At 38.4% G+C, this 27,699-nt stretch overlaps 1 long non-coding RNA gene across 2 annotated transcripts in view; it reads left to right on the top strand.

The window, feature by feature from the left end:
• LOC116643119 overlaps window positions 1-27,699 on the top strand; it is a 153,241-nt gene that overhangs the window by 75,026 nt on the left and 50,516 nt on the right. Inside the window, exon 4 of one of the 2 annotated variants that reach the window (XR_004301488.1) lies at window positions 22,730-23,492. The exons of the other annotated variant lie outside the window; for it this stretch is intronic. This is a non-coding gene — a long non-coding RNA (uncharacterized LOC116643119). Of the gene's footprint in view, window positions 1-22,729; window positions 23,493-27,699 lie in introns of those variants that run through there. 2 annotated transcript variants of the gene reach the window in all.

Raw genomic sequence — 27,699 nt, 5'->3', positions numbered from 1 at the left:
ATTGATTGTTGGTACTTGTGCATCAAGGGCAGATGGCCAAGCAGCACATGTACCAGGCCTGCTGGAGCTGTACTGATGGGGAAAACTCATGGAGACAGGAGCAATAACAGGTCCCCTGTTGCTCGTTGCATTACAGGGCAATGCAAAGAGATCTAGCAAGTACAGATGTTAGACTCTGGGAAAGGGTCCCTGACCCTTAGGCTATGGGCCTTTTAAGCTGCATGATTAGATAAGCATCATCCACTTCCCTGAATACAAAAGCATTTCAGAGTGGCAGAACTTTGGCTCTAGTCCTGTCCAGACAGCTCTATTTGTGTTTGTGGTAACACCAGCTCTTTCCAGGCTCAGAGAAGGAGGATGCCAGTCAGGTCCCCTAGTTGTAGCCCTGTTCTGTGACAAGACCATGGCACAATTTGCCATGTGGCCTTCAAGATTGGGAATGCAAGACTCCTTCCTAGGGCACCACTGGGGGCTGTGGTCCAAACCCTGTGTTTGACTAGAGGCCATTGTCTTAGAGCCATGGTCAGTAGCCATTCAGCTATGTGGAAGACTAACTTCTGATCAACTAGCCTTCAGGACAAGGTCACCTTTACTTGCCAACACGTAATAAATATTTATTGGATCAACTAATATCCTCATGAGGGTGACTCTGTGTAACACAAACATTCCTCAACTTAAGACCATTGATTTATGACTGATTACATAAAACAGGGAGGAACAGTGTTGGGGAAGGGGAGTTCTTTGAGATTCATAACAAGAGTCTTGTGGCCCCATTAGTATGCTGGGAAGGAACTGGGCTATAGAGTCACCCTCTTAGGCAAATACAGTAAAATATTTTTCATTAAACCAAGGTAGAGGGCTGGTTTTTCTAATGTAAAAGCTATTGATATCCTCAAAATACCTATTCTCAACCTTCATAATTGATATTGCAGTAATAATTACCACAGAGAAGATAATACAAACTCATTATATATTTGTTTAAAAAAATAATGTTCTAGATATATTTGAAATAAACTTCTATTTTTAGTACATTATGGCTTAATAAGTTTGGTGGACTCTCCAGGTCTAGAAATTTACTCACTTTTTTTTTTTAAGATTTTATTTATTTATTCATGAGAGAGAGAGGCAGAGGCAGAGGGAGAAGCAGGCTCCCCGTGGAGCAGGGAGCCTGATGTGGGATTTGATCCCAGTACCCTGGGATCATGACCTGAGTCGAAGGCAGATGCTTAACCGTCTGAGCCACCCAGGTGCCCCCAAATTTACTCACTCTTTAAAACTTTTTTTTTACCTACAGGAAAGCTTTTTTAAGTGTTATATAACTTAAATTAAGAATTGGAAGGTAACCTGTTTTATAATTTAGGTATTGGTTCATTAGTCTGTTTTCTCTAGTGAATTACCTTTTTTGATTATGGGTCACATAGAGAAGTTGCTATGTAGATGCACCAGAGTAGCTACTGCAAAGAGAAGGAAGGTCAAGAATCTGTACATTGCAAAGTTAACTTAATATTCCATCATTGCAAACCGTTCCATTTTCTCCTCAACTCCTTTGCACCCCTGTAATTTGTCTTATGTCCTGACCACATTGCATGAACTGTCCAATCAGAGCCATCAGCTGTCTTTTAACTGTCAAGGTCAATGACTTGTTTTCATATCTCACCTTTCCCACCTTCTCTGTAGTATTTCACAGACCTGACCACTTCTTTTCTTCAACCTTTACTTCTTGTCCTAACACAGCACTGTTTTGATTCTCTTCCCAATTCCCTTCCATCTTCTTTGTTTGCTTCCCTTCTTCCACTTGTCAGCTAACTGGAGGAATTCCCCCAAATTCTGACCTTGGGCCTCTCACTTACCTCTTTCTGAGCTTTATGTTCATAGGCATCACCACGAACATCTAGTTTCTTGCAAATCTCCCTCCCTTAGCCTTCATTTTTATTCTGTGCTGCAGAATCCTGTGCTCCAAAATGTGCAACAACTGTTTAACGTCTTTCACTCACACCTCCTTTATAATTCATAATCCTTCCATCCTCAAACCTTTCAAACAGTTTCCTTTTTTCTATGAAGAATCAAAGCTAGGTAATCATTTTTGGCTTAGTCACTCCATATATTGATTCTATATAGTTAGTTGGCAAGAAATGTGGGTTTTATATTCCAAATATTTTCTAAACCCAACTCCTAGTGCTACGTCTTTCTATCTAAATTGTATGATTATAAAATACTTTCAACTAATCTTCCTGCCTCTAATTTCTTCCCACTCTAATTCCTTCTGACTCTGCTTTCTGATTAATCATAGTTAAGTTTAGCTGGAGCCAGCTCCTCATTATATATCAAATTCAGTATATATTCCATACCTGAGTCTTCATGGTATCTTGCAACTACAAGCCCCAATCTGTCTTCCCAAGCTTATTGCTCATTGCTTTCCTGTTTATACCCTGTATACCCCCCCAACTGAATTTTCAGCTCCTCAACCAGCTTCAGTGTTTTCCTCAAGGTGTTTTCCTGGCTTCACATGATTTTTCTCACCCATCTCCCCCTGCTGAAATCTTAAATGTCCTTCCACCTCAGATGCTGCCTTCTGGATGGTCCTTTTCTGTTTAATTGGATGTGATTTCTTGTACTTTATATCCCCAAAGCACTTTATTTGTACTCTTTTCATGGGACCTTTCCTTTTCCATGTTCTCTTAAAGTCATGTGTATATTTACCTTTTTAAATTTCACTGTTACATGCATTAATGTAAGAGAGATTTGCTGAGTTCCTGTTATGTGCCAGGTACTGGATTTGGCCTGGTTATTACGCTATGAATAAGATAGACAGAGCCCCTGTCCTCATAGAAATGGAACATTCTAGATGTAAGATTAATCTCTGAAGTTATCCTCTAGAGCGGGTCAACCTTGGTCACTATTAACATTTTGGGCCAGATAATTTCTTGTTATGTGGGAGCCATCCTGTACCTTGTAGGGTGATTAGTACTGTCAGTGGCCTGTGCCCAGCAGCTGCCGATAGTACCTTTTCCCCCACTGTGACAACCAAAACAATGTCTCTAGACATTGACAAATGTTTTCTGGGGGAAAAGTCATCCCTGGTTGAGACCCACTGCTTTACAATGTCTATCAAAGTTTTTTAATCAATTAATGTTGGTTGAATTAAGTTGAAATAACACTTTTGTCTTCCCAGTAGGCATAGCCCACTATTATTGACTCTAATGGTGGCAGAAAGAACATAAAATAAGGGATGGGTTTGCATGACATTTTTGGATGTCTCTTCTACTTACTAAGGTTTTGAACTGCAGCTTGTGTGCCACTGTGTGCCTTTTTTATTGATGGGAGGAACAAATGAATTAACCCACAAATCATTATTAGCATGTTACATGGCACAAAGTGCAAAGTAAATGTTTAATAAGTGTCCACTGTAAGCATCCTAGGGGAGGAAGCATCTTCTTTTGTTAGGTTACAATGGGAACATTTGCAGGCTGAGAGACACACATATACTTAGCCCTAAATTGGCATTGTGCATGGATCTTGTCTTGTCTCGTCTCGTCTCGTCTCGTCTCGTCTCCTTTCCTCTCCTCTCCTCTCCCCCCTCTCCCCTCCCCTCCCCCCCTCCCCTCCCCTCCCCCTCTCCCCTTCCCTCCCTCCTCCCCTCCCCTCCTTTTCTTTTCTTCTTTTCTTTTCTTTTCTTGTAGGCCCCACGCCCAATGTGGGGCTTGAACTCATGAGATCAAGAGTCACATGCTCTACTGACTGAGACAGCCAGGCCCCAAAATTGACATTATACAGATTAAACATATAAAGTTTTGAAGGGGTTTTGGGAAGTAATGAATGGAGATAATTATGGTTTTTAGGGCAGATTTATTTTTTTGGAGGAAGTGAGTTTTTAGTTAGACTTTGAAAACATTAAAGGACGTGCATTAATGGAGAAGAGGGGATGCAATGTCAAATGCCCATGTAGTTTTCTAAACAACTTCAGAATAATAGTGATGTTTAGCCAGGATCACCATCTACCCTAAGTTTTGTGGGCCTCGTTGTTAATTATCCTAGTCATCACATGCCACAAATATGGACTTACCATTTATAGTTAAGTACTTTGTTTAGCATGTCCTTGTATCTTTAGATCAGCAAAATTGTACTCATGGAAATATAGATGTATGTTTATCATTTGGAGACAATCCATCATGGAGCCTTCTTAGCCTTTGGGAGCTCAGCTTTGCTTGCATTTGTTACTCCGTAGGGGCCTTTGTGGTTGAGCCTTCTAGGTTTTAATGGAGAGTTCATTTCCTTCTCTACAGTTTACTGTTGCTTTTGGTTGAGGAAATTTTGATGTGAATGGAGCTAGCTGAAAATTTTCAGGAAACCAAGAAAGAGACTATAAAATTTAGAAAATTTTATATTACTGGAATTTTCAGTAACTCAACGTAAGGCAGAGGAAAGCAATACCCTGGAGACTTCTATAATTTGGGGTAAAATAAAAAACTACTGATCTGGCTGACACCTTTCTGTATTTTTCTCCTCAAAAATTGTGCATGCCAAGGTAATTGTTTAAATCTAAGTTCTTGTCTCATGGCTTTCATTCAATACAAATATGACTCATATACCACTCTGTTAATCTGTGCTACTTTGCTCCCATTTGGGGAAGAAATCATTAATACTTTCCCACTTTTTTTTCCTTCTATAGCTCACCTTGCTTTTAATGAGAGATTCCTTGAGGATACTGGGAAGGATGTCAGTGAAAACATTGTTTTTACCAGGGTGGGCAGAAATTTAAGCTTAACGGGAGGAGGCACAAGCTTCCCCTACTTCCTTTTTCCTTGATTCTTTTCCCAACTACCTCCCCGTTTGATAACCTGATGCTCCAAGAATCACTATTTCTTTTCTCCCCTTTTTTTAATAGACACATAATTGAAATATAACCTATTAGTTTCAGGTGTACAACATAAGGATGCGATATTTGTATATACTATGGAATGATCACCACAATAAGTCTAATCGAGATCTGTCACAGTAAGTAGTTGCAATTTTTTTTAATGATGAGAATTTTTTTTAAAAGATTTTATTTATTTATTTTGACAGAGAGACACAACAAGAGAGGGAACACAAGCAGAGGGAGTGGGAGAGGGAGAAGCAGGCTCTCCACTGAGCAGGGAGCCCGATGTGGGGCTCGATCCCAGGACCCTGGGATCATGACCTGGGCCGAAGGCAGACACTTAATGACTGAGCCACCCAGGTGCCCCTAATGATGAGAATTTTTTAAAATCTACTCTCTTAGAACTTTCAAATGTGCAATACAGTATTATTAACTATACTCACCATGCTGTACATTACATCCCCATGACTTACTTATTTTATAAATGGAATTTTGTACCTTTGACTCCCTTCACCCATTTTGCCCACTTCCTCTCCCCCCAGTCTCCTGACTCTGAAAACCACCAATCTGTTCTCTATATCTATGAGTGAGGCTTCTTCTTCTTCTCTTTTAAACATTCCACATATAAGTGTGATCATACAGTGTTTGTCTTTCTCTATCTGACTTCACTTAGCATAATGGCCTCAAGGTCCATCCACAAGAATCACGATTTCTCAAGAAGACCAAGAACTTTCTGGAACTCCCCCTCTTTCTCACCTGGTTTCTGTCCTCCACTGCTAACTGTTAGGCGCTGTTTGGAAGCAAGGGCTTCCCAGCCACACAGCTGGCAGGCTTTCCGTCCTTGGCTCTTTTACTCACTGGCTTTCTTACCTTGGGCTGGTATTTTATACTCTGCTTCACTGAGTTATTGTGAGGATCGAATGCATTATGTATGTAAAGCACTTAGCATATGCTTAGAACAGAATTTAAAAAATTCAGTTATTATTATTCATATTACCTGCTAACTGTTCGAATCTTGTCTTCTGGGATGTTCTTCATACATAGTGAAGGTGCTTTTGCTTGTAGGTAAAACTGACTTCTAATCTTTATTTATTTTTAAAGATTATTTATTTATTTATTTATTTAATTTGAGAGAGTGAGCGAGCCAGAACACAAGTGGGGGGGGTGGGGAGGGGGAGAGGGAGAAGCAGACTCCCTGCTGAGCAGGGAGCCCTGGGATCATGACCTGAAAGGAAGGCAGACACTTAACTGACTGAGCCACCCAGGTGTCCCAAGACTGGCTTCTCATCTTTAAATGCAACACTGACCTGAAAGTGAATAGGCTCAGCCAGAGACTATTTGTTTCATGTTCCATGATGTTTCAAACCCTTACAAATAAAAGTCAAATACTAGCAACATTTGTAGAAACATGGAAAAGGGTAAAAGTGTATGTGGGGAAAATGGCAAAGAGAACTTTGGAGGATCGAATAGGGGAGGGAAACCAACTTGCCGGCAAACAAGAAAACAGTAAGCAAAGGGAGTTACAGCTCCCTCCTCCCCGGCGTTGTCAGCATCAGGAGAGTTTCTGGGTCTACGCAACTCATGCCTCAGGTGCAGAGTGGGCTGGGCTGACTCTGACACCACTGATGTGCAGTTTCCCAGGAAATGGAAAGTTTAGCAATCATCGTCCAAGCAACCAGAGAAGGGGCCAGGGCTAATAGAGCAGAGATGGGGTCTGGGAGCCTAGATGAGGAGGCCTCCCTGTTGTTTTCAAGGATTAAGCAGCTTCTCGGGAGTCCAAGCTGGGTGCCTATGCTAGGGCACACTGAAGCTGCAACTTCTAACTCAGGGAATGGAACGAAATGCTAAGGCAGGTGAATCAAATGGGTTTTGTAATCGAGGTTTGTAACTGAGGAATTAATGTATACTTGTGATTTGCTCACTGATTTGTAGCTGTATAATGTCTATTTTTTAACTTCTTAATAAAATGTAACTTTATGGTAAGGTACCTATCCCGGATTCGTGATATTCTCACGAATAGTGGGGAAGGTGAGGCAATGCAGGGGAGGGGGCCCACTAGGGAGATGGCACCTGTCATTGGAAATATTTCACAAAGCTAAGACCTGGAGAAATTTGTGTGAAAATTGAACAAATGCCACATTTTATATACATATCCAGATTTACAAAGCACTTTTACATATGTAATCTTACTTGTTTCTCACAGCAACTCTGTAAGAAACAGATTTTCCTTTAGAACAAAATTTAGTTTAAATTTTCATTTACAATGAAAATGTGTATTGGTATATATTTGGTGTACATTGGTCTATACACATTGCTACTTTCATAAATGGAATCTCCATTGTAATTATTTACCTAATGGAAGTTATTTTTACTTTAGCACCAAGCGCCAAGTTTTAGAATGCGATTGGAACAAAAGAATGAAGATCCAAAGTCAAATTAACTTTAGTACCAGTTGCTTTTTAACTTTTATTAAGTCAGCTCTTTAACTTATGCAATTATCTCTTATTTTTTTAAAGATTTATTTATTTATTTATTTGAGAGAGCATGAGTGGGATGGGGGGGGAGGCAGAGGGAGAGAAAGAGAGAATCTGCAGCAGACTCTCTGCTGAGTGCAGGTTTTGACCCGATTGGGGGCTAGATTTCACAACCTTGAGATCATGACCTGAGCTGAAATCAGGAGCTGGATGCTCAACTGACTGAGCCACCCAGGCACCGCTAATTATCTCTTATTTTGAATGCTTAGACTAGATCATAAGATCAAGGATTTTGTAAATCGAGAAGAACATTCCCCCCCCTCCGCTTTTACTGAGTTGCAAATCTAATAAAACTTATTTGTTAGGAAGGGCCTCAATGTCTGCTATGTGGCTTCCAATATTTCAAACACAGATTTTAGAATGAATGGCTTAGGAAAGTGGTAATGTTACTTTAGAAGTGGTAAACTGTGTATCTAAATATAAATGTAAAATACTCCTTATATGGATAAATTTCATTATTGGACTAATTTTGATGTTGCCTTTAAGTTTTAACTATACCTGTAGAGATTTACTTAAAAGACATGATAGGAATATCATAGAACTTTGTAGGAGTTATTTATAGAATAGCTTTGTAGAAGGGTACTTTCTTTGGCCAAATTTCTAAGAGAGGACACACTCAGCTTTATGTAACACACACACACGCACACACACACACACGCACGCACACAAGCACGCACATACTGCTTCATGGTATATTCCAAAAAAAACCTGATAGTTTAGGAAAATATTTAAAAACCTTCTAGGATCTTTTTTAGGCTAGTCATATCTCTTACAGTTTCGACTCAGTAACATTTATTTATGATCTATAAATTTAGAATGTTTAGGGGACGTTGTGTCAAAATTTTAGACAAAATAATGCACAAAATAGTTTTATTTGTGTATGCAGGAGAAAAGGGGCTGCTGAAAAAGTTGGCATATTTCTACTTGGCTTCTCTGCCCTGAAACAGAGCCTTGAAATCCTGGATAATGCAAATAATCATATAATTTGCTTTGGATGTTTGATTATGGGGATATTGTTCTACACTGAGAGCGTGACGCTTTCAATCATGTCTTGGATTTGTAAATATAGAAACAATGTTCTTAACATGGTGTACTTTCATTTAGAAGCAGAGCCAATTACATAGGTTTTGTTCTTAGTCTGGAGATGATGGTATGCTAATCAGGGCTAGACAAAAAAGTTTGAATCAAAGGAGAAATATCTGATGAGAAATGTGAAGGCCCTCATGGCCCAGGAGCAAGGTCTCTTCCAGTGCTTCAGCCTGTTGTTATTGGGTGAACAGAATCCCTGGGAGTTGGAGACAAAACAGAGGAAGGGAGGGAATAAGAGTAGGGGAGGAGAAGATGTGAGTGTGGATTAAAGCCCTGCTCATAGATCCACAAATGATTTAAAAAAAAGTAGAATTCTCCTAAGAACCATTGCCCTGATGTGCTTTGTTCAGCTTCAGAATTAAAATGATTTGGTTACCAGTGGTTGTCAACTAGGTACAATTTTGGCAAAGTATGAAGACACTTTTGGTTGTCTTGAGGTGGGGTGCTATTGGTGTCTAATGGTCAGAGGCCAAAGATCCTGCTACGCATCCAGTAATACACAGGACAATCCTCTACTATAACAAATTATCCAGCTCAACATATCAATAGTGCTGAGGTTAAGAAACACTTCCTTAAGCTAGCCATGGGTCATATTTTTAGTAGGTACTTATTGGTGAGACTACTGCTTTGTTCAAAGCAATTTGTCCAAGTCTTTTATCAACACACATGATATAGAAGGTGATGGTAGTACTATCTTTTTTTTTTTTTTCTGATCGTGTATTACTTTCCTTTACCCTTTCCTATAATGAGAGGCAACATGGGAAGGGAAAAGGTACCCATGGGCTTTGGAGTGACTGGCTCTGTAATGTGATGATCATAAAGAATCTATCTCATGAATGGATGTGAGGATTAAATGAAATTATAGATGTTAGGGGCATATAGTGAACACAAATATTAGCTCTTACTCTGTTAGCAGAGGACCTTCAGAAAGTTAACCTCAGCAGGCCTCCATTTTCAATTGAATAAACTGGAGATAGTAATAGCTTGCACAGATACAGTGAGGATTGATTGTAAGTGCTTCACCAATTGTTTGACACAAATAGGCACTCAAGCCATAATAGCTACTATTGTTATTATTTATCATGATAGTTCACTTCCAAAAATATAAGAGCACAGTCAAAAGTAGGTATTACTGGAGACAGCGTGGAGATTAAGAGAATATAAACGGAGGTTAGAGAAACCTGTAGTTTTAGCCCTGGCAAAACTGTGTAATTTTAAATAACTTGGTTCCCAGTTTCCAATTTGAGCCAGCTCATAATTCTGGTGAGTATCAAGTGCAATAGCCAATGTGGAGTGCCTGGCACGGAGTGTTCAGGAAATGGTAGTTTCTCTTTCTTTCTGGCCACAGGGACTTCATCTGTAGTTTCTGAACTAGAACATTGTTTTAGCCTGGGATCCACTGGAAGCAGAGCCTGAAGTGAAAGATGATGTGTGGGATATTTTGGAATGTGATTTCAGGGAGCAGGAGTGAGGAACTTGGAAAAAGGGAAAACCAAGGCAAGGAGGTGCTAGTGTGTAGTCTCTGCTTGGGCGATGGTACTCAATTCTTTGGTATGTTCTAAGAGGCTTAGGAAACTTTTTCTTTTCTTTATCATGTCTTTTGATGAGCAGAAATTTTAATTTTGATGAAGTCCAATTAGCCATTTTTTAAAAAAATGGTTAATGCTTTCTGTGTCCTAAGAAATCATTGCTTACTGCCAGATCAAAAAGATAATCTTTTCTCTTTTCTTCTAATAAGTGTTAGAGTTCTAATTTTTATGCCTAGGTCTACAATTCACTTTGAATTAATTTATGTGTAAGTGAGAGATAGGAGTTGAGATGAATTTTTTTTTTCTCACATGAGTATGTAGTTCTAACACCATTTGCTGAAAAAAAAAAACAAACCTCTGGTCATTTCCCATTGATATTTGGTGCCTTTGTCAAAATCAGTCGGCTGTACATGTGTGGGTCTATTGGTGGATTCCATGTCCTGTTCTGTTATCTATTTTTCTATATTTGCACCAATACCCCATTGTCATGATTACTATAGCTTTGTAGTAGGTATGGAAATCAGGTAGTTTAAGTTATTCAACATTGTTGTTATTTTTCAAAATTGTTTTGGCTACTGTTAGTAATTTGCATTTCCATATAAATTTTAAAATCAGCTTGCCAGTTAAAAAAACTGCTCAGATTTTATTTGGATTGCATTGAATCTGTAGATCAGTTAGGGGAAGATGATATTTTAATAATATTAATTCTTCCAACTCATGAACTATTATATCTTTCAATATAGTTAGCTTTTATTATATTTTTTTCTGTGACAGTTTTTCCTAATAAAGGCACTTAAAATGATAAATTTCCTTTTAAACACTGCTTTTGTTGCATTCTATAAATTTTGATATGTTGTGTTTCATTATCGTTCAATTAGAAGTATTTTCTAGTTTTCCTTGTCATTTTTGTTTGGACCATGCATTGTTTAGAAGTGTATTATTAGACTTTCAATTTCTTGGGATTTTAAAAAATGTCCTATTATTTATTTATTTAGGATGTGGATGGGACTAGAGGGTATTATGCTAAGCAAAATAAGTCAATCAGAGAAAGACATGTATCATATGATCTCACTGATATGAGGAATTCTTAATCTCAGGAAACAAACTGGGGTTTGCTGGAGAGGTGGGGGGTGGGAGGGCGGGGGTGGCTGGGTGATAGACATTGGGGAGGGTATGTGCTATGGTGAGCACTGTGAATTGTGTAAGACTGATGAATCACAGACCTGTACCTCTGAAACAAATAATACATTATATGTTAAAAAAAAAAAGAAGAAGAAGATAGCAGGAGAGGAAGAATGAAGGGGGGGAAATCGGAGGGGGAGGTGAACCATGAGAGACTATGGACTCTGAGAAACAAACTGAGGGTTTTAGAGGGGAGGGGGGTTGGGGGATGGGTTAGCCTGGTGATGGGTATTAAGGAGGGCATGCACTGAATGGAGCACTGGGTGTTATACGCAAACAATGAATCATGGAACACTACATCAAAAACTAATGATGTACTGTATGGTGACTAACATAACAAAATAAAATTTAAAAAAAAGTCCTATTATTATTATTTTTTAATTTGATTTTTCTTATTCTGAGAACACTGCAATATATCAACCTTTTGAAATTTATTGAGACTTTATTTTTTATTATATTTTTTAAAAATTTATTTATTATTCATTTTTAGAGAGAGTGAGCGAGAGTGAGCATGCATGAGTGGGGGGAGGGGCAGAGGGAGAGAGAGAGTAGGAGAGAGAATCTCCAGCAGACTCCCTGCTGAGTGGGGAGCCTAATGGAGGGCTTGATCCCAAGACCCTGAGATCATGACCTGAGCTGAAGTCAGATGCTTAACCAACTGAGCCACCCACACACCCCTGAGACTTATTTTAGGGCTTAACATACAGTCTATTTGATGAATATTCTATGTGCATTTGAAAAGAGTGTGAATTCTGAACTTCTTGAGTATTGCTAGATATTAGGTCAAGTTGTGAATAGTATTCAGATCTTCTGTATCCTTGCTACTTTTAAAAAATCTCTGTCCTATCAGTTACTGAGAGAGAAATGATAAAATATTTAATCATGATTTGTATATTTCTCCTTTTAGTTTTGTAAATATTTGCTCTATATATTTTTAGGTGCATATACACATTTAGGATTATAATGTCTTCCTGATGAATTAACTCTTTTTTTTTATTACAATCTATTACTACTTGTCCCTGGAAATACTTAGAGTTTTGAAGTCCACTTTGATGTAAATCTAGTCATTTTAAATTACTGTTTGCATTGTCACTTTCTCTCTCTCTTTCTTTTACTCTCAACTGATTTGTATCTTTATATTTAAAGTGTGTGCCTTGTTTACAGCATGTAGTTAGGTCTTGATTTTTAGTCATTCTGAGTCTCTTCCTCTTAATTGGAGAGTTTAATCCATTTACATTGAATGTACTTATTGGTATGGTTTAGTTTATGTCTGCCATTTTGCTGTTTGTTTTCAATTTGTCCCATCTATTTTTGGTTCTTCTTTTCCTCCCTTCTTATAGTTTAATCAAGTTTTTTTATTCAGTCTTATGTTTTATATTTTCAATTGGTTTTTTAGTTTATTTATTTATTGATGGGTGCTCTAGGAATTACAGTAGACACCCTTAACTTACTATAGCCTACTTAGAATGAAGAGTGAATCACTTCACATAAAATGTGAGAAAATTCAGTATTATAAATCCACTCACATCTCTTCCTCTTTTTTGCTGTTGTTGCTATATATTTTGCTTTACATATGTTATAAGCCCCCATGTTATTATGTTATTATTTTGTTTTGAACAGTATGTTGTCCTTTAAGGAAATTTAAAAGAGAAAAAAAATGTAGATCTTTATATTTACCCATATATTTACCATATGTGGTACATCTTATGCCTTCATATAGATCCAAGTTTCCATCTGCTATCATTCCCTTGAACCTGGAGATTTATTTATTTATGTATTTCTTTGTTTGTTTGCTTGCTTTTTTAGTGTTTCCTATAGTGTAGGTCTACTGTTGAAAAATTTTCTCAGCTTTAGTCTGAAAGTATCTTTATTTTATTCTAATTTTGAAGGGTTTTCACTAGACATAGAATTCTAGTTGGCCATTGCTCTTTGAGCTTTAGAAGATGTCCTTACATTGTGTCTGTCCTCCACTGATTTTGTTGAGACATCAGTCATCACTATTGCTGTCATCCCACATGTGATATGTCATTTTTCTCTTACCTTTGATTTTGATGTGATTAGGTATGGTTTTCTTTGTATTCCTCTTGCTTGAGGTTCACTTGGATCTTCTTGGATCTATAAGTTAATTTTAAAATCAAATTTACTCCAATTATCCTAAAACTTAGTGACTTGAAATAATAACATTTATTAACTCACAGTTTCTGGAGGTTGGGAGTCTGGGCTAGAATCTTGACCATTATCTCGATTATGGTGATAGCAGACATCTTTATTTCATTTCCAGTTTCAGAGGGAAAGCTTTCAGCATTTCACCATTGACTATGATGTTTGTTGTAGGTTTTTTTTAAGGTACCCCATATTATCTTAAGGAAGTTCTCAAGTCCTATTCTATCCTTAGTTTGCTGATAGCTTTTAATATGAATAAAAATTTTATTTTATCAATGTTCTTTCTACATTTATTTGAATGATTCTTTTTCTTTATTTTGTTAACATGTTGAATTATAAGGTTATCTTTTACAAAAATTAAACCAACTTTGTATTCCTAGACTAAATCCAATTTGATCATTATAAATTATCTTGTTCTACATATCTGGATTCAGTTTACTAGTATTTTCATCAGGATTTTTTCATCTATGGTCAGGAGAGATATTGATCTGTAATTTTTCTTTTTTATAATGTCCTTGTCAAGTTTTGTGTCAAGGTTATTCTCTTCCCATAAAACAAGTTGGCAAGTTTTCCCTTTTTTTCTATTTTCTGAAAGAAAACAGCAAATCTTATTAATAAGTGGCAAAGCTGTTATTCAAACCAGGCAGGCTGGCTCCAAAATCTATGCTTTTAATTACAGTGCTTTGTTGACTTTCCACTTAATTTCTCTCTTTCTCTTTCAATATGCATATCCCAAGCCCCAGTTCTCCCAAGGAAACACAAAGAATACCATCTAACACCTGCATATGCAGTACTTTGCATTAAAGGAGAGAAACCCAGAGATTGAGGCCCAAAACTTTTCTAATGGGCAGTAAACATGCTGTTCTTTGCTCTGGACAGGCCTTCTTTCAGTTTTCAAATGCACCATACACCTGGTAGCTTCAGGGACTGTACACATGTTGTTTCCCCTGCTAAAACTGCCTTCTCCAAACCCAAGTTTTTGATGGTTCATCCCCAGGATGTCAGTCTAAGCACCTCTTCCTCACAGAAGGCTTCTCTGACTCCAGTGGTTTGGGGAGGTCACTTTCTTCATTAGTGCTCTTTTTTGCATTCCTTTCTTCCTTTCTGTAATATATAATCACAACCGTAAGGAAATAATTCATTTGTAAAGTTTGTGTCTCCAGTTTGAATATAAACTCCCTGAGGGTAGAGACTGTGTCATTCTTATTCATGGTGAACACATAGTAGGCACCTAACACATATTTATTGAATGACTGAATTCTCTAAATTTCTTTTTTTAAATTAAAATTAAAAAAAAAGATTTTATTTTTTAAATAAAAGTGAGAGAGATTGTGCACAAAGTGGGGGGTGGGGGGGGGGGGGGGGGGGGGGGGTGGGTGGGGCAGAGGGAGAGGGAGAAGCAGGCTCCCCGCTGAGCAGAGAGCCCAAAGCGGGGCTCAATCCCAGGACCATGAGATCATTACCTGAGCCAAAGGCAGACTCTTAACTGACTAGGGGCGCACATATATTACTGCAGTTTTGTGGATGGATGGAAGGATTGACAACATAATACATGTTTTTACTTTTCCACAAGATTCCACTGAGGTCATCTCTTGATCTGCTTTTTGCTTTCTATTACTTATCCTCACCTGACCTTCATCCATATGGATCTATTGGCTTGATTCTCTCACAAAGTGGGGGGCAGGGGATAGGGTTAGGGAGGAGGTTGGTAATGAAAGGTAGCCTGGACCATGGACAATGGAGACACTGGAAATAATAAAGAGTAGTATATTGTATATGCTATAATATGTAATAGTAATAGAGTAAATAGCTAATATTTACTGAACACTTACTATATGCCAGGCAGGCACTGCAGTAAGTACTCTACACATCTTCATTTAATCTTCACGGCATTATTATAATATAGTTCAGTTATTATCACCATTTTACTGGTAAGAAACTGAACCTTGGAGAGATTAAGTTACTCTCTTAAGGTCACAGAGCCAGTGAGTGGCAAGGCTAAGACTGGAACCCATGTCAGTGTGACGCCAGAATCCATGCTCTTACCTGCTGAACCATAGACTGCCTTATATGATTTCCACAGATTGTCAAAATATGGTGAGAATCCTCAGGAAAGAGATTGTAAAGTGATTTCTTTGATCTAATTTCAGCTCTACAGTGACAAGCAAATCTTAGTGATAAAGAAAATATTCAGATTTAGAACTGCAAGTGCCTTTCTAGCTGGCTCAAAATTGTTTGCCTTTGTGATGGGGTTAGTTCTGTGATTCTAATTAAACTTTTTCAGTTTTCTTAATGGTTGGTTAATCTTAAAATTTAAAAAAGAAATGATTGTAACTTAGCAGCTCAAAAGATCAGTTTACCACTAAATGCACAAATATAAGTATGTATAACTTTTTCATAAGAAGACCTAGTCAAGTTCTTGGGTAAAAGACATTCCCTCAACATACACTTCAACAGCAGTATAATGACTGCTCTCCAGAAATCCCAGTGTCACTAAAAATTCCTACTTTGGACAAGATTAAATCCTTTATTACTCTGATTATTGTAGAGATGGTGCCAAGACAGTGAAATCTTATGAAAGACATTTATTTTTTCATGGAATATATTAATATTTATTTAATTAAACTCATAACCCTTTGTTTAGAATGTATTTATAGAAAAGGGAGAAAAACAGACTCTGCAATTAGTTTTCTTGTATCTAGGACAAGCTTGTTATAACAGTCATGGGACACATTTTACGGGTGCTATTTCAGCATTGACTATTTTGAAAACTAGGAGAAAAATGCTTTAAAGTCAATACTGTCCAATTTAAAAATACTGAGTTGGACCACATACCATAACATATATTTAACCATTTCCAATTTCCTATGAATCAGGTATGTGCACTGACTTTCCATTTTAGAGATGGCTCAATTATCTTGGTATTCTTACATTTTTAATAAATGTCTAAAAGGATTGCAATACTGTTTTTTTTTCCTCTCCTTTGAGAGGCCTACTGAGATAATGACTGCATCTTAAGTGTCCCTTGTGCTCCCCATCCTGTTTATGATCATACTGACTACCTAGCGTATAACTCAGCCTTAGTGGTTCGACTGACTGTTCTTTAGGCTGTCAGGCCTCGGTAACTCTCTTCCCCTCCCAGTTTCCTCTCTTCCCTCCCTCTTTCTTAAAAGTTGGGATATATAGAGAGATAATATACAGTAGAAAATGGTAGACCACATAAGAGTTACAGCTGAGTACTTTGGGAAGTCAGAAGACATACCTGTTTTAGGGGAAATCAAGAGGACTTGCTGCATGAGGTGGCATCAAGTTGGACAATTTAGACGCACAGAGATCAGAGGAAGGATTTCTAGCATGTGCAAAGACATGTGGTATGTTGTTTAAGTATTTGATAAGTGAATAAAAAATATTAAAAAAATAAAATAAGTACATATTTAATTAAACTGAGAAAAACCACAAATTTTCTTGAGTGACTTGCGTACTTGGCTAGATCTTAGATGGGAACCATTTTCCATAAGCGGAGCCTCTGGCAGATGAGTTATTTGAAGAAAGACATTATTTTCCCTTCAGCTCTTGCCCAGGGGCTCATGGTCCTACCAAGAATGCCCTTTGGAAGCAACTGTGGCTGACAAGAGATGGGGAGATAAGATGTCAGTTGGCTGTCATAACCCGGTGAGATTTGTCATTGTCCTCATAGCACTCTGAGACACTTGAAGCACATATCACAATGGCAATAATGGATTATTCATCTAATTACTGTTTTAATGTCTGTCTTATTGCAGATCTATTGAGTTTTGTGAAGGAAAGGACCCATTTGGTTGTTTACCATTCTATACTGAGCACAGTGCCTGGCATGTAGCGGGTGCTTAGTAAATAATTGTGGAGTGAATGGTTTGCCCTCAACCATTCATAACTGAGATTGTTGAATGAATGAAAGTACAGTAAGTTTTTTTATTTATCTAAAATGTATGTTATATAGAGGACTAATGGGTGATTATATAGGGAAGATAATTTTGTATCAGATCCCTAAGGGATTTGACTATTAAAGGCTTAGTACTGAGGTGTTTGAGTGACTCAGGTTGTTAAGCGTCCAACTCTTGATTTCAGCTCAGATCATGATCTCAGGGTTGTGAGATCGAAACCCGGGTTGGGCTATGTGCTCAGTGGGGAATTTGCTTGGATTCTCTCTCTCCCTCTCCCCGTGCCCCGCCCTGCCCCTCTCCACCCCCCAAATAAGTAAACTTAAAAAAATAAAGGCTTAGTAGTTACAGTACTGTGGTAAGCAATAGACTATTAGTTAAAAGTTCAAAGCAGGCGGGGCGCCTGGGTGGCTCAGTTGGTTAAGCGACTGCCTTCAGCTCAGGTCATGATCCTGGGGTCCCGGGATCGAGTCCCGCATCGGGCTCCCTGCTCGGCGGGGAGTCTGCTTCGCCCTCTGACCCTATCCCCTCTCATGTGTTCTTTCTCTCTCATTCTCTCTCTCAAATAAATAAATAAAATCTTTAAAAAAAAAAAAAAAAGTTCAAAGCAGGCAAGTGATGAGATCAGCTTTGTTTTATGAAAATAAATCTCTTAAAATTACGTGAGGATTAGAGTACAGGAACAGGAATCCTATAGTCACAGTCACTTGGTCACATCACTGTTGCTTTAGCCCTTTGCATATAAAAGTATCTGCAGGTCATTTTCCTTGTACTCTGCCTGACTCCACCCCCTGGATACCATGTAGAAGAAAGAGTTGTGGTGGTAATATGGATGTGGGAAGGAGGAAGGCATGGAGTGGGGGCTTGAATGGCAAATTGGGCATAAATATATGTCTATTCTTATCACAAATTTAAGATTTATTTTACACTTTTTCAAAAGCATGTTAGTCATTTACAAAGCAAACTTACGGTTCTGATGTGGACAGCCTGAAGGATCTATAACACCTATGATTGGTTAATTGGTTGAGCTGAACTCAGTGATGTACGATCAGGAAATGGTTTAATTTTTCTCTAATTATTGTCTTTAATGTCTCCCTTGACTCTTCCTTTTCATACCTTTGTCAACATCTTCACACTTCAAGAAGATCCAGTAGCTTTCTGGTCAATTTCTGATATTAAACTTAGTCCAGTCCAATTCAAAACCCCAGTCTTACATCTAGTTCAGAGATGCTCTCCTGCCTGCTACATGACCTGTAACTCAGGGAAAGACGGTATGTGCTGTCTTTTCACACTTTGGGCACTTCTAGTCCTCTTTTTTCTTCCCTCTTTTTCTTCTGGGATATGGCTTAGAGAGGGAGGGTACACAGAAAAAAAGGGTCAAAGATATTCTTACTTAGTTTATGATACTTGTAGTTCAGAATACTGACTCTATGGGATCTATTTGTGGTTTCATTAGAGGAACCAAGGGAACTGCCTCATGGCATCATTCTTTAATGTGAATAATGCACTATATTGGAAGAATTCCTGTAACTCCTGATCCCAGTGATCTACCCTATAGCCACTTAATAGTGGGGTCCCCCCATCCTGACTGGCTTCCTATTGGCTGATGGGGTCCCAGCAACATGATTCAAGCCCATCTATTTTCCTTGGTATCCACTTGGTTCTTGGGAAGTTCATCATATTTGTCATGACAAACAGTAAGTAGTGGGCATTCTAGTCTTGTTTCACTGTTGCTTCTTTCTTTCCTCTGTTGTGTTAGGCTAGTCCCTGCAATTGCTTGTCTTCAGAATTCCCCTTTCATAGAGTTCCCCAGGAAGAGACAGGTGTCAGCCTCTGTGTTTATATATGCTCCCCAGTTCTGGAAATCACGTATCAGTTTTATCCAAGGCTTCTCTTAGCCTGCTTCACTTGAGTCTCTTAGTAACATTGGGACCTTTGAATCAACATCTTAGTAATTATCCATCTGGGGAGTGAGATGCTACTGTCCTTTTCTTGCAGGTTCCCTTTTATCTGTATGTCTGGTTCTCTTGAAACATTCTTGAATTGGTTTCAGTAAAAGAAAGGAGAAACACCCTCATTGTCTCTTTCATAGAAAAGAGAGAAGAAATGTCATAGCACTTCCCACTAAACTCACAGCACAGTAGTACCACAAGATTCTTCCAAAGAACCCTAGCTTTTTGCTTGTGTAGATTAATGGGGTAATGGGGTCTCTGGACCAGTTTTACTGTCTTTTAGTAAATCCTGTGTTGATGTATTTGGCATCTTTTTTAGGTGCCTGGAATTGTTTATTTTATATTGTTCTCAGCTTTGGTGCTTTAGGGGAAATTCTGAACCAAACGGAAAAGACCCATTTGATTTACTAGAATATACATAGTCCCTGTTCTGGAGGAACATAGAGTTCAGGAACTGCCCATCAGAAGAGGTGATAACAAGCAAAGTCAGTAGTTAAGGAAAGAATGATTATTCTAATGATTAATCATTCGTTCATTCATTCATTCATTCATTTCAACAAGTTAGTTACTCTTACAAGAGCTGGGTATGATGTGTCAGCAAATCTAAATAGTTGCTGCCCTAACTGAGGTTACAGTCTAGTGGGAGAGATAGACATTAAACAAGTAGATACACAAATTATTACAAGTTATAATTCAGGCAAAGAACAGGGTGCTACAAGAAAGAACAACATGGTACATGATGGCTGGACTAGGTTTGGCTCATTCCTAGGGGCAAGCACCTAGAGACTTTATCAGACTATTCCCTGCAGGAACTATCAGATGTGAGTTCTTTTTAGGAGTAAGGTTGCAAGGCCGGCTAATGACAAGTAGAGTTCATTAGTTCATTAATTCATTTGATAGTAGTTTTTTAGTGGCAACCATTTGCTAAGGTACCATACAAGTGCTAAAAATACCAAAGTGTATAGAATGAAGTTCCTACTGTCAAGTTGCTTACAGTCTAGTGGGAGGTAGAGCTAAATACAAAGTCAATGTGGGGCACTAAGATGAGGATAAGCACAGACAAGCTAGGGGCCAATGACCTTCCTTGCCTTTGAAGAGCAGTGGGGAGACATTCTGGGAGGTGTAACACTAAGTGGTTTCTTGAAGGATAAGGAGGAGCAGGCTAGATAAACCAGTGAGAGAGAAGATTATTCTAGGTAGGAAAGCAGCATGCTCAAAGACATAAAACTAAGTATTCCAATCAATGAATCTCAATACATTGGAGTGCCTTGAATAGGTTATCCCTGTGCAAAGATACTTCCTCCCAGTCCTTGCAGTGACTTCTACTGTTTATCCCAATGTATCATGATGTGAAAAAGGTGGGAAGCTTTAGAAGTGGTTTAGAAGCTAGAGAGAACATGATACATTTAGGGAATTGGACAAATGTTGAAATATATGAGACATGGAAAGAGATGCTGACCAAGTATTGGTTTTACCCATCACACTGAAATGCATACGTAACAACATTGTCATCAGTATAATCTTCAAGCTAGCAAGTTCAAGAACTATAGGAAAAGGGAAGAGATTTATTATTGAGTGAGTGTTACAAACTTTTACTATCCCAACACCATTTATGAAGGATAATTTTGATCTTGTCTCCTTTGCCCACCTCCCTGAACTTCAAGGAGAATGTGGTTATGTGTGTTTGGTTCCTGGGCTCTTATGGTGCAGAATCAAGAGACTACTGAGAGAGGGTCAGGATTGGGGAGATCAAAGGGAAGGGGAAAGGGAACAAATGGCAAAAGCCATATTGACTCATGGCAGGGAAAGTTTTGAGGGTACAAACGAAAACAGAAATTGAGGTGGCTGTACAGTATAAACTGAGTAAATTTTCTTTAAGATTTGTAGGTGCAGATTTTGGAATTCTTTTAAAAATTACTTTAGAATACTGGACTCCTTCTTCATATGTGAAACAGAAGAGAGAATGGGCTATAGAAGTTCCAGGGTTTATTTGGGTTGCACTGTACATGCGTGCTTATACAGAAAAGGAGGTTTAGTGCAACATGGGAAATAATCTCTGGATATGGAACTAGAGTATAGAATTCCTGCTTTTGACATTTAATAATGGCATAATTTTGGATAAGCCTCTATTAGCTTTTCCATACCTCAATTTCCTCATAAATGAATGAGGATATAGTACCTCAGTATATTATATATATATATATATATATATATACACACACACACACACACACATATATGTTGTAGATCATATATCATATCATATTGTATTACCTGTCGTATATATATACATATATATACACACACATATATATATATCATTATATTATACTTATATAGTATAGTACTACATTGGGTCAATGTGAATAATAAATAAGACATGAAAGTGCTATGCAAATTATGAAGAGTTATCCAGAGTTTCATGATAGCAGTAATAGTGATGTTCATGTTAACAAGAATATCTTTTAATTTTTTTAAAAAAGATTTTATTTATTTATTTTGACAGAGAGAGACGCAGCGAGAGAAGGAACACAAGCAGGGGGAGTGGGACAGGGAGAAGCAGGCTCCCCGCAGAGCAGGGAGCCCGATGTGGGGCTCGATCCCAGGACCCTGGAATCATGACCTGAGCCGAAGGCAGATGCTTAATGACTGAGCCACCCAGGCGCCCCTAATTTTTTAAACAGTATAGAATTATACCCTTAGTGGCTTTCGAGAAATGGTAGTTGATGGTGTTAATAAGGAGGAGACAGAAAAAACATAACTTCCCTCAAGTCTGGATGGTGATGACTCCAATTTAGAGAAAACTAACTGCTCATCAGGAATGACCCTCGACTTGAGGAGAATACAGTTTAAAATCATTGCTGTTTCCTTTTTAATATTCTTGCTATATGTCTGAATTCTTATTGTTCTATCTGGAAATGCTGCAGTAGAGTCCTTGTGTTCTCTGGTGCTGGCATGCTGCAAAATCCTATGATAGAGGGGTAGCTAATAAATTATTTGACAGGAAATATAGAAAAAAAATCTTTGTAATTCACAGTTCTGACATAATGAAAAGCTTATAATTCACTAGTGTGACCTCACAGCTGTGAATTACAAGTTTCACTTGACTCGTTCACAATTTGTCTTTGAATTTATACTATGAAAAGTGAGAACCATATTGTCAAACTGTCACTCCATATTGATGTATTACTGCTGAAGATTAAGAAACATTTTGTCAAAGAGCAGGAAAATAAAAATACCCTAAAAGAAGATGGAGTTTGATACAAATTTGAAGAGGTGTATGAGGCAAAGACAAAAATGTCTAGGAAAAAAGCAACATGCAGTGTTTGTGTCTGTCCAGTGACTTATTTTTTTAACCCCTTCATTTAATAACAGTAAACCTCTGTATAAATCTCACTATATGCCAGGCACTCTTGTAGCCACTTTAGATATAAACACTTTTAAAACTCAAGAAACCCCTTATAAGTAGGTATTATTTTTATTTCTCTTTTCTTTTATGCAGAAACGGAAGAACAGAGAGGTTAACCAACTCGCCTAAGTTCACACTACTGGTAAGTGGCAAAGCCAGGATTCAAACCCAAGTATCATGGCTCCAAAGGCCAGACTCCCAAGCCTCTGTACCACATGGTCTTTGTGAGAATGTTGTTCCAAAGATAGAGTTGGCTGAGCTGATACTAATCTTTTATCCTTAACATCAATTTAAAAATATCTTTGATCAGATCTTTTTCTTTATAATAATATTTCAAAAGAGTGGAGGGCAAGAAAGAGACATCTAGTACTACATTTCACTTGTTTAGATTCAGGACAGATGAAGGTTCTCTATACTGGACACACATCTAAAATAATTTTTAACTTTTCAAGAACCTTTGAGTAAAATATGCAAAGCACGTTGTCATTATGACAGTACTTTTCTTTGTAATTTTTTATTTTAATATAGTTTCAAACAGAGAAAAATTTAAAGGATAGTACTAAGAGCTGTTGTATACCTTTATCCAGGTTTATGAATTGTTTAAAATTTGCCTCATTTTTCTTTTCCTCTAGAATCATTTGAAACTAAGAGGTAAAGTGTCTCTTCATCCCTAGATCTTTTAGTGTGTATTTCCTAAAAGCAGGAACATTGTCTTCATAATCATAATTACAATCATCGACAGTAGGAGAATTCACATTGATACAATACTGACATCTAATCCACAGTCCATATTCAAATTTTCCAACTTTCCCAATAATGTTCTTTATAATGATTTTTTTCTTCACTGGAGAGTTCTTTCCCCCACCTCCCTTCTATACATGAATGTTCTTAGGAGTTTTATTTGTAATAGTCAAAACTAGAAACAACCAAAATAGTAAAACTGTGGTAAATAGTTAAACTTTGGTACATTTATACCATGAAATCCTACTCAGTAATAATAAGGAATGAATTATTGATACATGTAACAATAGGTAGATTAGATAGATCTCAAGGGTGTTATGATGAGTGAAAAAAAGACAATCATATACTATATAACATGATTCATATAACATTCTCAAAATGACAACATTAAAAATAGGGAAAACAGGGCTTAGGGAAGATTTTTTAGGGTGTGTTTGTGTGTGTTTGTGTGTGTGTGTGTGTGTGTGTATGACTATAAAGGGGTAGCCATAGGGAGATCTTTGAGGTGACGGAATTGTCCCATATCTTGATGTGATGGTGGTTGCATAAATTTACATATGACAAAATGGCATAGAATTACACATTTTACCAATGTCAATTTTCAGGTTTTGATATTGTAATACAATTATATAAGATGTGACTGTTGTGGGAGATGGGTAAAGGTTACATGAGGTAATTCTGTATTATTTTTGAAACTTCCTGTAAATCTCTGTTTCAAAATGGAGAATTAAAGAAAAAAGTTAGAAACATTTTGTGATAGATATATCTCATGAATTATGTAAGCGAGGTCTTTAATTCTTCAGAGGTCTAAAAGTTATGCATAACTGGCAGAGTGATTATGTGTGTTTGTGTCTAGTTACAGTTATTTCCTACCATGGTGTATCTTAAAGTCATTAATAGCAAGTGTGTTATAAATAGCTGGGTATAAAAGTGATTTCAGAACAAATAAATGGACAAAATATCAATGTCATGATGACTCCTCAGACGCAGTAAAATCAAGTTCCTTTCAGTTCAAAGAATTCCCAGAGTGTGTTTCAGGTGGGTTCATAAACTGTTCATTTTGTCTTGAGCAGGTCATCTGCCTTTTCCTCTGACTTATTCTGGTGTTCTTTTTCTATGCTTGTGTTATTACTTTTGCATTTGGCCAGCCACCTGCAAAGAAAACCCCAAGATCTGAGGTGGTGTTCTCTTTAAACTCTTTTTTAGCCTATTTGGCTCCATTACTTCAGCTGCTGAGTCTGTTCTGTGCTCCAACACATTCCAGTAGCAGCTGCCTGGGAGGTATTCTTTACCTCTATTTGTAATAACTACCATTATATAGTTTAAAAAGTAACCTGTATTGGGCTCTGAATAGTTCATACAAATTTCAGTAAGAGCCCATGTAGTTCATAATGGTTCTTTATAGCAACTCTCTCCCATAATTCAGATTTGAATCCATAGATCAATGAGGAATATAAGTGACAGATCCCATACTGTACCTCAAATTGACTCTCCTCAAATCCCACTCTCTCCTCTTTCTAATCTTTTCTCAAAATTGTTGCCAAATATTGATTCACTGGGCAATTAACTTCTTAAAACTAATGTTTGGTAGTGGTTCCTGAACAAAATTACACAGATCTGAGATGGAAATTTATAGTATGGTCAAATTTCTACCCTTTTATCTTCATCTGCTATGGTGTTACTCTGTGCATTCTATTCTTCTATCAACTTGGGTATCTTGTTCTTCCTCCTTTGTTTTGCTTAAGCTTTTTTGTTCATTTGGATTTCTCTCTCCTGAGCATCTATAAAATGCCACCCATTCCTGGTTGCCCACCATCTTTTCCAATGATGCTTTCCTGAAGTCTTTAGCTAGATAGTCTCCCTTGTTGGAACTTCTGTTGCTCTTTTGCCCTTCTTTTGGCACATACATTTTGGCTCTATAGTGGCGTTAAGGGCAAAAGAATTCAGTCTAAAATCATGCACTGCATTTAGTTATTAGGTTTCTTGATTCTCTTTCAATTTGGACTAGTTCCTCAGTCTTTCCTTGACTTCCAAGGCCATGTAACTTTGAGGATTACAGTCCAGCTATTTTGTTAAATTGTCTTCAATTTGGGATTGTCTATTTCCTAATGATTAGATTCAGACTATACATCTTTGGCTGTGCTGTTCTTATTGCATTTTATCGGGGAGCACATAATTTTGATTTATTCCATTGTGGATGTTCATTTTGATCACTGATTAAGGTGGTGTCTGTCAGACATGTCTCCCCCACCCAATTAAATTTCTCACTTATACATTTATTTGTTGTTTATTTATTTATATAGGTATGGACTCATGGATTCCTATTATTATTGAATGATTTAAAAATGTATTACTATCATTGTTGGATTTGATACTCAAATTGTCTCAGATTTGGGCCAGCAGGAGCCCCAGCCGGCATTGTTCCCTTTTGACATGTCTCTGTTGGCTTTTGAGCACTTGCTTTCTGGCACACAAAAATGTTTCAGCTCACTCTACAATATCCCTGTCCCAGCTCTGGACTCAGCCATTTCTGCAAGAAGTTTTGATTTTTTTTTTTTTAATTGAAACATTGTGTTTACAAATCGGGATCGGGCACTAGGTGTGTTCTTTGCTGTTGGGGTGTCACTTCTAGGCCTCCTCAGGGGAATTGGCTAGATAATACATGTATGTATACACACACACACATTTGCATCCATATGTATTTCTGTATCTATCTAAATATATTTAAAACCATGAATTCATACCAATACTTAAAATTCCAACCTAATGGCACCTGTCTCACTCTTGTTTTCTCCCTTTCCATATTTGAAATTCTCTTCTTTGACGGTGAGAAACCTGATTCCCATTATCCTTCACGTATTTACTTACTGATCAGTCTGTTGCTGTAGCCAAACTCTTACACTGCTGCTACAACACCCCCTCCCTTCCAGTCCCACATGGACACTCTGCTCCACCTGACTCCCTGTTGTGGGTGGTCCCTCACCCCCAGCATGAGCACGATACTTATCCAGCTCAGTTTCAGATATCAGCATGAGCCCACCTTTCCCTAATACACCCACTTCATCCCACTTGGACTCCAAAATTTCATGCTTTACCACTGCCACCGATGCCCCCCCAACTCCATGAACTCTCCTCCTCATGCCTTCATCCTGCTTAGGTTCTGACAGTCTGTAAGACTCCCTTCTGTGGGTTTGGTCTCCTCCCCCTGCTTGGGCTCAGACAGTTGACCCTGGGCAAATTCCTATATTGGACACCTTCTTGACCCTACTTGAGCTCTGATATTCTCTGATGGTCACCACCACCATTTCCTATCCCCCTATAAATATATCTCATCTATAAATGCCCCCCACCCTCATGTTAGGGCTCTGATATGCTGTACTAGGCTATCCTTTCTTGTGGACCTTAACCTTTGCTTAGTCCTAACTCTGCTGCTGGGCTGCTCACCCCCCAATCTGGACACTCTTCTCATCCCACTCAGACACTGACACCCCATTCTGAGACCCTCCGACCTAAACATCCCCCTCATCCAGCTTGGGCTCAGTCACCTGGGCTTAGTTGCTCTCCCCACGATACTTACACCTTCTCTCTTGGGCTCTGGCACTCCTTGCCAGGCCAGTGCTGCCTTTTCCTCCATGAATGAAGGCTTCTTCAAGCCCTTCAGGGTCCACCCAATTGCGTGTGCCGCCCTCACTCACAGACACCCTTCTGCCCTCACTTGTGCCCCACCATCCCTCTGTGAGACACTTTTTGTACCCTGCTGGTACTCAGCACTACATGCTGTACCACTGAACACTTAACGTGGGTGCCCTCCTTACCTTTTCAGGCCTGGACACCACAGCAGCCTCGCTGTCCCTTTCCTGCAAGGATGCCCTCCAATCTCACTCCAGATCCCAGACCTACAGGATGTCTGGCACACTGTGCACCAACTTGGACACTCTGTTTTGAATTACCCCACCTCCTCTTATCTACTTGGGGTGATGCTCTGCACTAGGCCACTGCTATCTCCATGGATACCCACCTCACCTTGCTCGGGCTCCAACACCCTGTACTGGGCCACCCTTCCTCCTCACGGGTGCCATTCTCACTGGGCTTGGGCTCTAATACATTACTCTGTGCCACTATGGTCTCCACCCCTCTGCTGATACCTGTCTTGCTCAGCTCTAGCTAATAGCTTTTACTAAATTGCCTGGAAGAAAAAGGGGACAGGAGGGAAAGGAGAGGGGAGGGAAGGGAGAGAAGGAGAAGAAAAGAGAAAGGAAGAGAGGGGAAAGGAAAGACTGGAAGTGGCTTTTGACAGAGCTTACTCAGACCAAGCCACAAAC

The sequence above is a fragment of the Phoca vitulina genome, unplaced genomic scaffold (assembly GCF_004348235.1).
Source record: "Phoca vitulina isolate PV1807 unplaced genomic scaffold, GSC_HSeal_1.0 scaffold25, whole genome shotgun sequence".
Taxonomy (NCBI): domain Eukaryota; kingdom Metazoa; phylum Chordata; class Mammalia; order Carnivora; family Phocidae; genus Phoca; species Phoca vitulina.
Note: the sequence above shows the minus strand (reverse complement) of the source record. Positions and strands in the feature narration are given on the sequence as shown.